This window comes from Pristiophorus japonicus, chromosome 1, assembly GCF_044704955.1.
Source record: "Pristiophorus japonicus isolate sPriJap1 chromosome 1, sPriJap1.hap1, whole genome shotgun sequence".
Taxonomy (NCBI): Eukaryota; Metazoa; Chordata; class Chondrichthyes; family Pristiophoridae; genus Pristiophorus; species Pristiophorus japonicus.
The window spans coordinates 299,492,683-299,505,162 of record NC_091977.1 but is presented as its reverse complement, the minus strand read 5'-3'; the positions used below and the strand labels follow the sequence as shown (position 1 = coordinate 299,505,162).

The 12,480-nt window shown below is 46.2% G+C and overlaps 1 long non-coding RNA gene across 1 annotated transcript in view; it reads left to right on the top strand.

Moving 5' to 3' along the window:
• Positions 1-12,480, top strand: part of LOC139251602 (uncharacterized) — an 87,196-nt gene that overhangs the window by 16,317 nt on the left and 58,399 nt on the right. Inside the window, exon 2 of the long non-coding RNA XR_011591392.1 lies at positions 11,823-11,960. This is a non-coding gene — a long non-coding RNA (uncharacterized lncRNA). The remainder of the gene's footprint in view (positions 1-11,822; positions 11,961-12,480) is intronic.

Sequence of the window (12,480 nt, the reverse complement as noted above, 5' to 3'; positions counted from 1 at the left end):
AGAGCAATATCGCCTTACGCTTCTCTCTCATTGCGTCCGTGTCCTCCGTCAAGTCGTTTGCTGTGAAGTAGTACTCGAGCCTTTCTGTAAAGGCCTCCCAATCATTGCCCACGGTAAAATCCTTTAGCGAGCCCAGAGTAGCCATGGTTGCGTGGAGTTCGTCCGCTTCCTTGTTGCCAATGTGGTGTATGTAGCACACAAATCACTGACTCCACACGGTCTGGTGTAAATTTAACTGCTGTGACCTGAGTCCTTTATTGTTCAGCTCCAGAGTGCCTCTCAGGTGTGGTGGTCAGCCTTTTTTAGCACCTGTTGCAGGTATTACCAGGGCTTCCCACCACAGCGCCCTCTGTGGTGTAGCATAGTGCTTACATTACATTTAAGGTACTGGGACAATACACACATCATTACATAACATCACCTTCCCCCCCACACCAGGACGCAGGACAACGATACACACATCATTACATAACACCAATGACCTCCGACAGTGGCGCTACCTGGTGGCTAGTAAACCCAAGCATTCATACATGACACCCGTAAGGCCTGTTACCACCGGAAATCGGCAGCCATGCTGCGGAGTGCAATGGCCGCCGATTTTTCATGTAATGGTCGCCATTTTGAAAATTCCGCTCCTGCAGTATCCCGGCTGTGACCTGCTCCCCTCCCTACTGCTCCAATGCTGCCGATCCATCCTATGTGCAGCATGGCGGCATACCACTGCAACGTACAGCGCGAGCTGGTGCAGGAGCGCGATGGCAGCAAAGAAGGCGACTGAATTGGACATCATCAAGACCCAGGTCAGTGATTGGAGCGTGGGCAGGAGCGGCAAGTGATCGTGGAGTGGCACGATCGGGGCCCAGGGGCAGCACGGATTAGCCCACACTGCGATTGTGTGCGCACTAGGTCCATGCAGCGGAGCTGGTCTCCAATCGCCTTGGTTCATCCTTGCCACTGGACCAACACCTAGCTCTGTCAAGCTCGTGTGGTGGCTGGTGTGCAACAGCCACCACACGTTAAAAAAATTCACAGACATCTTCCACCCTTCAGGATGTAGTTTGGGACCTGGAATATTAGGTCCTTCATTGAAACACCTGTGAACTCATCCCTTTTTGGCGTGGAAGCAAGTCATCTTACAAGGGACCGCCTATGAATGTATACTGAGCACTGCATTTACATTGGACATGGTGTTCATACATTAGACACTGATTATATTATCCATAGTATGCATTTACATAAGCACATTCTTAAATTGTTTGGCTTATATGAAATACTGTCCATAAAATACAATAGGTGGTGTGTAGCGATGTAGACTGCAGTGCAGAGTGGGGATGCAGGAAGCAGTACCGGGCTTAAAGGCAGGTAAAAAGAGAGGAAAGCACTTCAAAGTTAATATGCAGGTTTTTCTAGCTTGCATCTGAATATACCCAGCAACAAGTATTTCCCCAATATAGGTCTGGTGCGTAGCAAGGTCTCTGCAGTCATGTGTGGTTCTGTCTTTCTGCCTTTTACAGAGAACAGGACAGCAGGAAGCAAGCATAGCAAATCTGCTTGGATAGAGTAAGAAGCAAACAAATTGTCAGAACAATTTTTTTTAACCAGAGGTTTATTAACACATCATTGCATATAGGCAATTGCAGCAACTGCAGCAATAAGCTGGCCAGCTGCAACTCCAGCAGTGAGCACACACACACACACAGCAAATTCCCTGCAAAACCAGATTAGCCCACACAGATACATTCCTTCTGCCTTATTCAGATGTTTTGGAACGAAATCTTGATGTTGGAAACATGAATTGTTTGCCTACTTACTCTTAGCTTATCTTACAATAAAACCGCTTTATAAAACCTTACTGCTGGACAGCAAATTAGCATATTTAACAATACCGACCTCTCCTTGCTTCTTGGTGTTATCCATTTTATCGTATTATGTAACCTCTAATCAATGTTACCAGTGAAAATAACTTTCAACATATTCTAGAAATTTACAGATGCTTCATGAGAACTAACAATTTAAAAGTAAACCTTTTTGGGAAAAAAAATATTGTTTTTGGAAAAATAAATATTATTTAAATATGCACACAAGAAGGATAAGACAATGGTCAGTTCAAACAACTTCTTCTCCTTCTCATCCCATCAAAAACAATATTAAAAATATATGCTCATTGAAGTTTTTTAAAAACACTTTAGTTGAGTATTACTGTGAAACATTATTTTGTATTAATTTTGAGTGTGAGATTGTTGTGCTGTTTAGTTTGTACATACATTGCACCCTGTCACAATACCATTGTTGTAATCACTATTAGTCCCACCTGTGATTTGAGTCTATAGCAAGATGATGAGGGTTGGGTTTCTGCACTGTTTGATTACAAATTCGGTAAGGACTGTTATATATGTAAACTTGTATTTACTCTGTCCAGCCACCAGACGGCTCATCCCCTGGAGTCCGAAGGGATCCCATAATCTCTTGGGAGCACAGGTATTTAAGGAGACTTCGCAGGTTGGAGAGGCACTCTGGAAACCTGCAATATAAGACTAAAGTCACACTTTACTTTGAGCTCACAGAGTTCAGTCTGACTCTTTCACCATACACAACAACTGTGGACGAGATACAGATAGTGAACCCAAAGATGCAGAGAACAGTGGGCATCCTGGAGAAATTCTCGGAGGGAAATGATTGGGAAACTTTTGTGGAGCGACTCGACCAATACTTCGTTGCCAACGAGCTAGATGGGGGAGAGAGCGCCGCCAAACGAAGGATGATCCTCCTCACCGACTGTGGGGCACCAAAGTATGGCCTCATGAGGAATCTGCTCTCTCCAGCGAAACCCAGGGAGAAATCGTACAACGACTTGTGCACACTGGTCCGAGAGCATTTGAACCCGAAGGAAAGCATTCTGATGGCGAGGTACCGGTTCTACACCTACAAAAGGTCTGAAGACCAGGAAGTGGTGAGTTATGTCGCCGAGCGAAGACACCTTGCAGGACATTGCGAATTTGAAGGATGTTTGGAGCACATGCTCAGAGACTTTTTCGTACTTGGCATTGGTCACGAAACCATACTTCGTAAACTTTTGACTTTAGAGATCGCAACCTTAAGGCTATAGCGATAGCCCAGACGTTCATTGCCACCAGTGGCAATACCAAGCAAATCTCTCAACACACAAGTGCTGCTACAAGTACTGAGAACAAAGTGATATTGTTTTCAAATCACAACGTATAGGGCAGGTCATACATGCCTGCAGCTGCACATCCGCAGATGTCTCAGAGTCCACCATCAAGGGTGATGAATGCAAGGCCATTAACAACCTTGTTGGCGCTGCAGGGGTGATCATCGTTTCCATTCATGCTGATTCAAAGAATACGTTTGCAAGGGCTGTGGAACAATGGGACACCTCCAACGAGTGTGCAGGCGAGATGCAAAGCCTGTTAAGCCTGCAAACCACCATGTTGTAAAGGAGGACAGATCCACGGAGGATCACGACGAACCAGAGCCTCAGATCGAGGAGGCAGAGGTACATGGGGTGCACACATTCACCACGAATCGTCCCCCGATAATGCTGAATGTTGAACTAAATGGACTCCCGGTGTCAATGGAGCTGGACACGGGCGCAAGCCAGTCCATCATGGGCAAAAAAGACTTTCGAAAGGTTGTGGTGCAACAAGGCCTCAAGGCCAGTCTTAACTCCAGTTCGTACGAAACTAAGAACTTACACAAAAGAACTGATAGCTGTAATCGGCAGTGCTACCGTAAAGGTCTCCTACGATGGAGCGGTGCACAAGCTACCACTCTGGGTGGTATCAGGCGATGGTCCCACGCTGCTCGGCAGGAGCTGGCTGGGAAAGATACGCTGGAACTGGGACAACATCCGAGCGCTATCGCCCCCTGACGACACTTTGTGTGCCCAGGTCTTAAACAAATTTCCTTTCCTGTTCGAACCAGGCATCGGGAAATTCCAAGGAGCAAAAGTGCAGATCCACCTAATACCGGGGGCGCGGCCCATCCATCACAAAGCGAGAGCAGTACCATACATGATGAGAGAAAGGGTAGAGATCGAGCTAGACCGGCTGCAAAGCGAGGGCATCATTTCCCCGATCGAGTTCAACGAGTGGGCCAATGCTAGAGTCCCAATCCTCAGGGAGATGGTACCATCAAAATCTGTGGCGATTACAAAGTAACTATCAATCGTTTCTCCCTGCAGGTCCAATACCCACTGCCAAGAGCCGACGACCTCTTTGCAACGCTGGCGGGAGGAAAGATGTTCACGAAGCTGGATCTGACTTCAGCCTACATAACGCAGGAACTGGAGGAATCATCGAAGGCCCTCACCTGCATCAACATGCACAAAGGTCTTTCTGTTTATAACAGATGGCTGTTTGGAATCCGATCAGCAGCGGCGATATTCCAGAGAAACATGGAAAGTTTACTGAAGTCGGTCCCGCACACCGTGGTCTTCCAGGACAACATCTTGGTCACAGGTCGGAAAACAGTCGAGCATCTGCAGAACCTGGAGGAGGTTCTTAGTTGCCTCAACTGCGTGGGGCTCAGGTTAAAACGCTTGAAGTGCATTTTCCTGGCACCTGAAGTGGAGTTCCTGGGAAGGAGGATTGCAGCGGACGGGATCAGGCCCACCAACACGAAGACGGAGGCAATCGAAAATGCACCGAGGCCACAGAACGTGACGCAGCTGCGATCATTTCTGGGACTCCTGAACTATTTTGGTAACTTCTTACCGGGTCTCAGCACACTGTTAGAACCACTGCATGTCTTACTGCATAAAGGGGATGAATGGGTTTGGGGCAAAAGCCAAGAAAATGCTTTTGTAAAAGCGAGAAAATTGTTACGCTCAAACAAATTGCTTGTGTTGTATGATCCATGTAAGCGTTTGGTACTAGCATGTGATGCGTCGTCATATGGCGTCGGGTGTGTATTGCAACAAGCTAATGATTTTGGGAAATTGCAACCAATTGCCTATGTATCTAGGTGTCTGTCAAAGGCTAAGATAGCTTACAGCATGAAAAAGAAGTGTTAGCGTGTGTCTAAGTGATAAAGAAAATGCATCAATACCTGTTTGGGCTAAAATTCGAATTCGAAACTGACCATAAGCCACTTATATCCCTGTTTTCTGAGAGTAAAGGGCTAAATACTAACGCATCGACCCGCATCCAGAGATGGGCGCTCATGTTGTCCGCATACAACTACGCCATCCGCCACAGGCCAGGCACAGAAAACTGCGCCGATGCCCTCAGTAGGCTGCCATTGCCCACCACGGGGGTGGAAATGGCGCAGCCTGCAGATCTAGCTATGGTTATGGAAGCATTTGAGAGTGAGCAATCACCCGTCATTGCCCGGCAGATCAAAACTTGGACAAGCCAGGACCCCTTATTATCTCTAGTCAAAAGCTGTGTGCTTCACGGGAGCTGGTCGAGTGCCCCAGTGGAAATGCAGGAAGAAATAAAGACGTACCAGCTGCACAAAGATGAAATGTCTATGCAGGCAGACTGCCTTCTGTGGGGCAATCGAGTAGTGGTCCCCAAGAAGGGCAGAGACACCATCATCGATGACGTCCACAGCACCCACCCAGGCATCGTAATGATGAAAGCGATAGCCAGATCCCACGTGTGGTGGCCCGGTATCGATGTGGACTTAGAGTCCTGCATTCACAGATGTAATACATGCTCATAGTTAAGCAATGTACCCAGGGAGGCGCCATTAAGTTTATGGTCTTGGCCCTCCAAACCGTGGTCTAGGGTACACGTCGACTAGGCAGGCCTGTTCTTGGATAAAATGTTCCTCGTGGTTGTAGAAGCGTACTTCAAGTGGATTGAATGTGAGATAATGTCAACTAGCACATCCGCTGCCACTACTGAAAGCCTGCGGGCCATGTTTGCTACACAAGGCCTACCCGATGTCCTGGTGAGCGACAACGGGCCATGTTTTACCAGTGCCGAGTTCAAAGAATTCATGACCCCGTAACGAGATCAAACATGTCACATCTGCCCCGTGTAAACCAGCGTCCAATGATCAGGCAGAGAGAGCAGTGCAAACCATCAAGCAAGGCTTGAAGAGGGTAACTGAAGGCTCACTGCAGACTCGCCTATCCCGAGTCCTGCTTAGCTACCGCACAAGACCCCACTCACTCACTGGGATCTCACCTGCTGAACTGCTCATGAAAAGAGCACTTAAGACAAGTTAGTTCACCCTGATCTACATGAACAGGTAGAGAGCAGGCGGCTTCAACAACATGCATACCATGATAGTGCAAATGTGTCACGCGAGATTGAATTCAATGATCCTATATTTGTATTAAATTATGGACAAGGTCCCAAGTGGCTTCCTGGCACTGTTGTGGCCAAAGAGGGGAGCAGGGTGCTTCGGGTCAAACTTTGAAATTGACTCATTCACCGGAAACACTTAGACCAAATCAAATTCAGATTCACAGACTATCCTGAGCAACCCACCTTGGACCCTACCTTTTTTGATCCCCCAACATACACACCAGTGGCAACCAGCACCACGGTTGACCACGAAGCAGAACCCATCATCCACAGCAGCCCTGCAGGGCCCAACGCACCAGGCAGCCCAGCAAGGCCAGCTGCACAGCAGCCCAGCAAGGGCTCAACAAATGATTCAACAACACCAGCTTTCACACCGAGATGATCAACCAGGGCAAGAAGGGCCCTAGCCAAGAAGATCGACTCACATTGTAAATAGTTACACTATTGACTTTGGGGTTGGGGGAGTGTTGTATATGTAAACTTGTATTTACTCTGTACAGCCACCAGAGGGCTCATTCCCTGGAGTCCCAACGGATCCCATAATCCCTTGAGAGCACAGGTATTTAAGGAGGCTTCACAAGTTGGAGAGGCACTCTGGAGATCTGCAATAAAAGACGACGGTCACACTTTACTTTAAGCTCACAGAGTTCAGTTTGACTCTTTCTCCATACACAACAAGGACCATCTGCTCTTGTCATTGAATTTTCTTCTCATCTTTGAGAGTTTGTGTATTCCATTGTTCTGAAAGAAAGCACAATCTTGAAATTATGCAGTGGGGTAATAGTGTACAGATGCTTAACATATTTGCCTGGAATTCCTTCATCTACTATTTTATTGGAGATGTTAACACATTTATTTTAAATGGTTTACTGCCTTCATTAAAACCACAGAGAAGAATTAAACACAAATGTGTAATGCATTTGAACATGGATATCCCACTGAGTAATTTCAAGCACCTTGCTGATAGATTCTAGACTGATTAAAAATAAGAGCCCAATTATGTAACTTTGGATGATAAATATGTTGAAAATTTAATTGTTTTGCTCACTGTAGTCTCATTCTTGACTGGGTTCCCAGGTACTGAGAAAAAGGGAAGCAAGGAAATTCTAAGGGAATAGCCTACTTGAACTACCAAAGTACACCTGAATGTCTGAACAAAATGTAGCACTGAGGAGTCCAACCACAAACTTGCATTTTATTGTGTCTGTAAGCACTCTCGTAATGACTCCACGAGATAAGCTATTGCACTTGAACTGTTGTGACCTTAGTCCATTTATTGCAGCTCCTGAATGAGGTTACAGTAGGGTGAGCTCCCTTTTATACTTGGTTACCTGCGGTGTGCAGGTGACCTCTAGGTCTCCACCAGTTGCACCCTCTGGTGGTACAGGCATATTGTATACAGTGTAAAGATACATTCATTGATCTTATGTAACTGTACATTGAGCGTACAGGGTATATACATACACAACACATTTAACTTGTACTTTCAACATAGAAAATGCCCCAAGAGGTTTTAAAGAGGAGAAACAGAAGCCAAACAGAAGTGCAACAGTCAGGAGAGTTAACTGAAAGTGTAGTAGAAATTATAGAATTTAGAAGTAGCTTTTAAAGAAGGGTGTAAGTTATCAAAGTGCTGATGTTTAGGAAGGAAGTTCCAAAGAGTAGGGCCAAGGCAGCTAAACGTTCTGCCACCATTGGTGGTGAAGAGGGGACAGGGATGCACAGGAGATTAGAATCTAGGGGGCACCAGCTGGGATGCAAATTTGGAGGAAGTTGCAGAGACGGAGTCGGAGGAGGCCAGGTCGAGTTTTGTGAATGAGGATGAGGATTTGGACCAGGATACAGAGGGGACAAAGAGCTGAGGGAGATTCGTGTGGATGACGGTGATGGGCGAGTGGAATTCACTGTGAGGTAGGATATGGGATGTGGAGTTTTAGATGGGCAGTACTCAGGATGTTGGCGGGACGGGCATCAAAGAAGTTGAGTACTGATATAACAAAGCCATTGATCAGGGTTTCAATGGTGGTGGAGTCAAGAACAGGTCCAGAAGTGAAATTAAATGGTTGTGATGATGGATATGATCTGTGCTTTGAAGGTCAGCTCTGGGCTGAGATTGCACATTGTCTGGTTCAGTCTGAATGATTTTTCAGGGACTGAGATGGAGTTGGTGGCAAGTGTATGGGTGTTTTTGACAGCAGTTGAATAAGATAGCATTGGTCCAACAAACATACAAAAAATGAGGCACAAGCAAAGACTGAATGGTCCATCCAGCCCGGCCCATTCAGATTTGGTGCAGCCTTTATGCATCGTCAATCTACATCAGTCACACAATTTCCTGGGAAATATTAAATAAAACACAGCAAAAATTATTAGGGAATTACCCACCAACCCCAAGGCAACCAAGTTCAGGAGTTAGCAGTAACTGTCACTAATCACTGCCAGCCTCACCTAGTTTGAAAAATTTGAAACGTCTTCCACGTGCAGGAACTTGTCCAGCTTCCTCTGAAGGCCTGTTGTGAATTCATACTCACTGCATGTCCTGGCAATCTGCTCAAGGCCAAAGTTCTCTGCAAAAAGAACTTCTTCCTGCAATTTAATCCAACCCTTTTCTTATTTTGTACTAACTTTGCATCAGCTTCAACAGTTTTAGCTTTGACATGACATCTAACAGCATCACCTCTAGCAGTGAAACCAGTCAGCAACATGTGGAGGACCCTATTCAAATATGCCCTGCATCGTGTATCAGGATATCACCATTAATCTACCTTGGATTAATTCTAACCATGCACCCTCCTTTTAATTTGAGGGACATTCATGACTTCTTTAGTGTGAAATATGATTCTAAGTGCCCTCCATATCTCTTTTGCACTAAAATTATCACTGGCTAAAAGTCTCCCCCACCTCCATCCACATCTGCCATCAAATTTAGTTCTCTTGAAATCAGACACTAACTTTAAAATATCTTTCGCAGTATCTGAGATAATCAGATTAAATCTGATAGCACTACAATCTCAATTGCCCAGGTGTTCTGGATCACTGTTAAATATCAAGTCCAGTAAATAATTTTTTCTAGTATTCTCTCCAACATGCTGCATGACAAAACAATCATTCATAATGTCCACAGATATTTCAGCCCTGTCCCTTCAATACTAGACAGTCCTCCATCACATCACTGAGTAACTGGGTAATTAAAATCCCCTGTTACACACACACACCACCCAGTTCTGTAGCCCTTTTAATTTGTACACAAAATGTCATATCCTGGTCATCTCCTGAACTGGTGCTACCAATAGCACCTTTCATGACCACCGGACGTCTCAAAGTGCTTTACAGCCAATTAAGTACTTTTATAGAGAGGATGTTTCCACTGATGGGGGAGACTAGAACGAGAGGGCATAATCTTAGAGTAAAGGGCCGCCCATTTAAAACAGAAATGAGGAGAAATTTCTTCTCTCAGAGGGTTGTAAATCTGTGGAATTCGCTGCCTCAGAGAGCTGGGGGGGTGGGTCGGGCTGAGGCCAGAGAAAGTTGGTCGGGCTGAGGCCAGGGGAGGTTGGTTGAGCCGCCGGAGGTCAGGGGTGTTCGTCGGGCCAAAGCCGTGTGAGGTCGGTCAGGCCGCCGGAGGTCGAGGATGTCGGTCGGGCCAAAGCTGGGGGTGGTCAGATGGCTGGGGGTCGGGCCGAGGCTGCGGGTGGTCAGGTGGCCAGAGGTCAGGCTGAGGAAGGGGGAGATCAGGTGGCCAGAGGTCGGGCTGAGGCCGGGCAAGGTTGGGCCGAGGCGGGGGGAGGCTGGGCGGCCAGAGGTCGGGCCAAGGCCGGGGGAGGACGGGCCGAGGGGAGGGGAGACCGGGTGGCTGGAGGTCAGGGGAGGTCGGGCCAAGACGGGGGGAGGTTGGGCAACCGGAGGTCGGGCCGAGGCCGGGCCGAGGCGAGGTCGGGCGGCCGGAGGTCAGGCTGAGGCCGGGGAGTTCGGATTTCAGAACATTTTCCGGTTTCCGGATGACCCCGCCACGAATTGGCCTGGTGTCCAAATTCCGGAACATTCCAGATTCTGGAACTCCTGTAATATCCAATTCTTCTATTGCTGCATAGAACTGTAACTAATACTGTAATGCTAATACTCCCAATATTGACATAAACGTATTTAAGGGTGTAAAAGGGAAAAAAAATTAAGTAGGGAGTTTAAAAAAAAAAATCAACCATATTATAGACAATGTTGTAGTTGTAATAGATGCTGTAATATTGTGCATTAGATATTGATTGTTTAGCAATGAAATGGGAAGTAAAGATGATTTTGCAGATGAAAATAATCTTGGAGTGACAGAGTAATTGTGCAGATGAAGAAAACAGTAAATAGTAAATGGATGTTGAATAGATTAAACAAGTGGACAGATCATGGCAGATGCAGTTTAAGGTAGGAAAATGTCACTTTAGATGCAAACTGGCAGTTGCAGTGAAGTCTAAATGGAAAAGCACTGGGGCAAAAGGGATGCAAATCAATGATGTGCTTCAAAGGGAGCTTGCTATTTACTTGAGAGGTAAGGATGTTGTTCTCAGGGATACAGATACAGAAACTCCGGTTGGGGTGGAGTGTTGAATGTTTCGGTGTAAGGGGTGTCGCAGTTGTGTGGGGTGGACTGGTTGGGCTGGGTGCTCTTTACTTTTCTGCCATTGTTCATTGTTCATAGGTTTATACGTTACCTTCAGGGCTGCTGACCGAGGGCCGTGCGGCTCTTTATCGGCCGGCGCGGACACGATGGGCTGAAATGGCCTCCTTCTGCGCTATGTTTCTATGTTTCTAAATGTTTAGGGAATTGGGATTAAAAAGATAATGCACTATCATGGCTAACACAATGGAGTCCAGGTACAGAAACCATTAAAATCTAGCTTGCAGCTGCAAAAAATAATCACAAAGGTTAATGGAGGGCTTCATCACGTATTACAGAATATAAAAGAAATTAAGTACTCATGTAAGTTATACAGAGCAAAAGTCAGACCTCTTTTAGAATATTATATTCAGTTTTTGGCACCATAATGGAGCAAAAATTCTGACGTCCCGGGCCCGTACGAAGTTTCTCCGGACACGGGAAAGCATCGGAAAAGCCGGTTTTCAGTGCGCAAAGCGCATGTGCTGAAAAACGACTTTTCCAATCTGTCAAGCTTGATAGATCATAGCCAGATTGGGTGTGAGGACAGTTGTACGGGCAAGATTGGGCTATTTACCCATATCTTGCACGGCAAATGTCCTCAAAACTCTTGTGCCTGAAAAAGCAGGCGCATAGCCTACTTTTACAGGCGTAAGAGTTTAAAAACCTATAAAAAACATGATTAAAATAAAAATTTTAAAACATATTTACGTTAAAACCCTGCCCACTCAGATAATGTTATTTTAAACCCTAACTTTTATTAAAAATCGGCAATTTTTTTCTTTAAAAAATGTGTATAACATCTTTAATTTCTATTAGTTTATTGTGTGAGGTGGTGTTTTTTAAATGTTTTATGTATTTTTTGTGAGTTTTGGGGTTTTTCTCATTCATTGTAATAGGAGTTTCGTAACTTACCTATGATTGGGTGTCCAGGCACACGTGACTCCTGCGCACGTCTCTACAAGCATGCGCTGCGCGTCGCAGGGAGAGGAGGCCCGTGGATCGGGAGTTTAAGCGGGTGCAGCAGCTTCAGATAAGTACGCATTTTATTTCTATTCTTTATTGATTTGCCCGGGGAATGTCCCCCTCGGAATTTCTGCATAATTTCCAATCAACCTAGGATGAAGGGACAGTTCGGATGAGAGACTGGATAAACTTGGGATATATTCCCCAGAGACAAGGAAGTTATGGATGTTCTGGTCGAGAAGTTTAAAATAATGAAGGGAATTTACAAGATAGATAGTACAGTTGAGCATCCCGAATCCGGCAATCTTGGGATTGAGGCTGAGCCGGTTTTCGTATTTTTCCGGACTTCGGAACGTGTTTCTGATGTCCGAAATCCGGAAATACCCGAGCCCAGATTTGGGTATTTCTGGATTTCGGAATATTAGAAATGGGGGGGGCGGTGGGGGTGGGGGGCTGCTCTCCGAGGAGCTGTTCGGGTCGCCGGCCCCATCCAGGAGTTGTTCAGGTGGGGCCTCGCCGCTGTGGAGCTTTTTGGGCTGACCCCACCACCAAGGAGGTGTTTGGGCGGGTCCCGCCGAGGTGGGGCTGTTC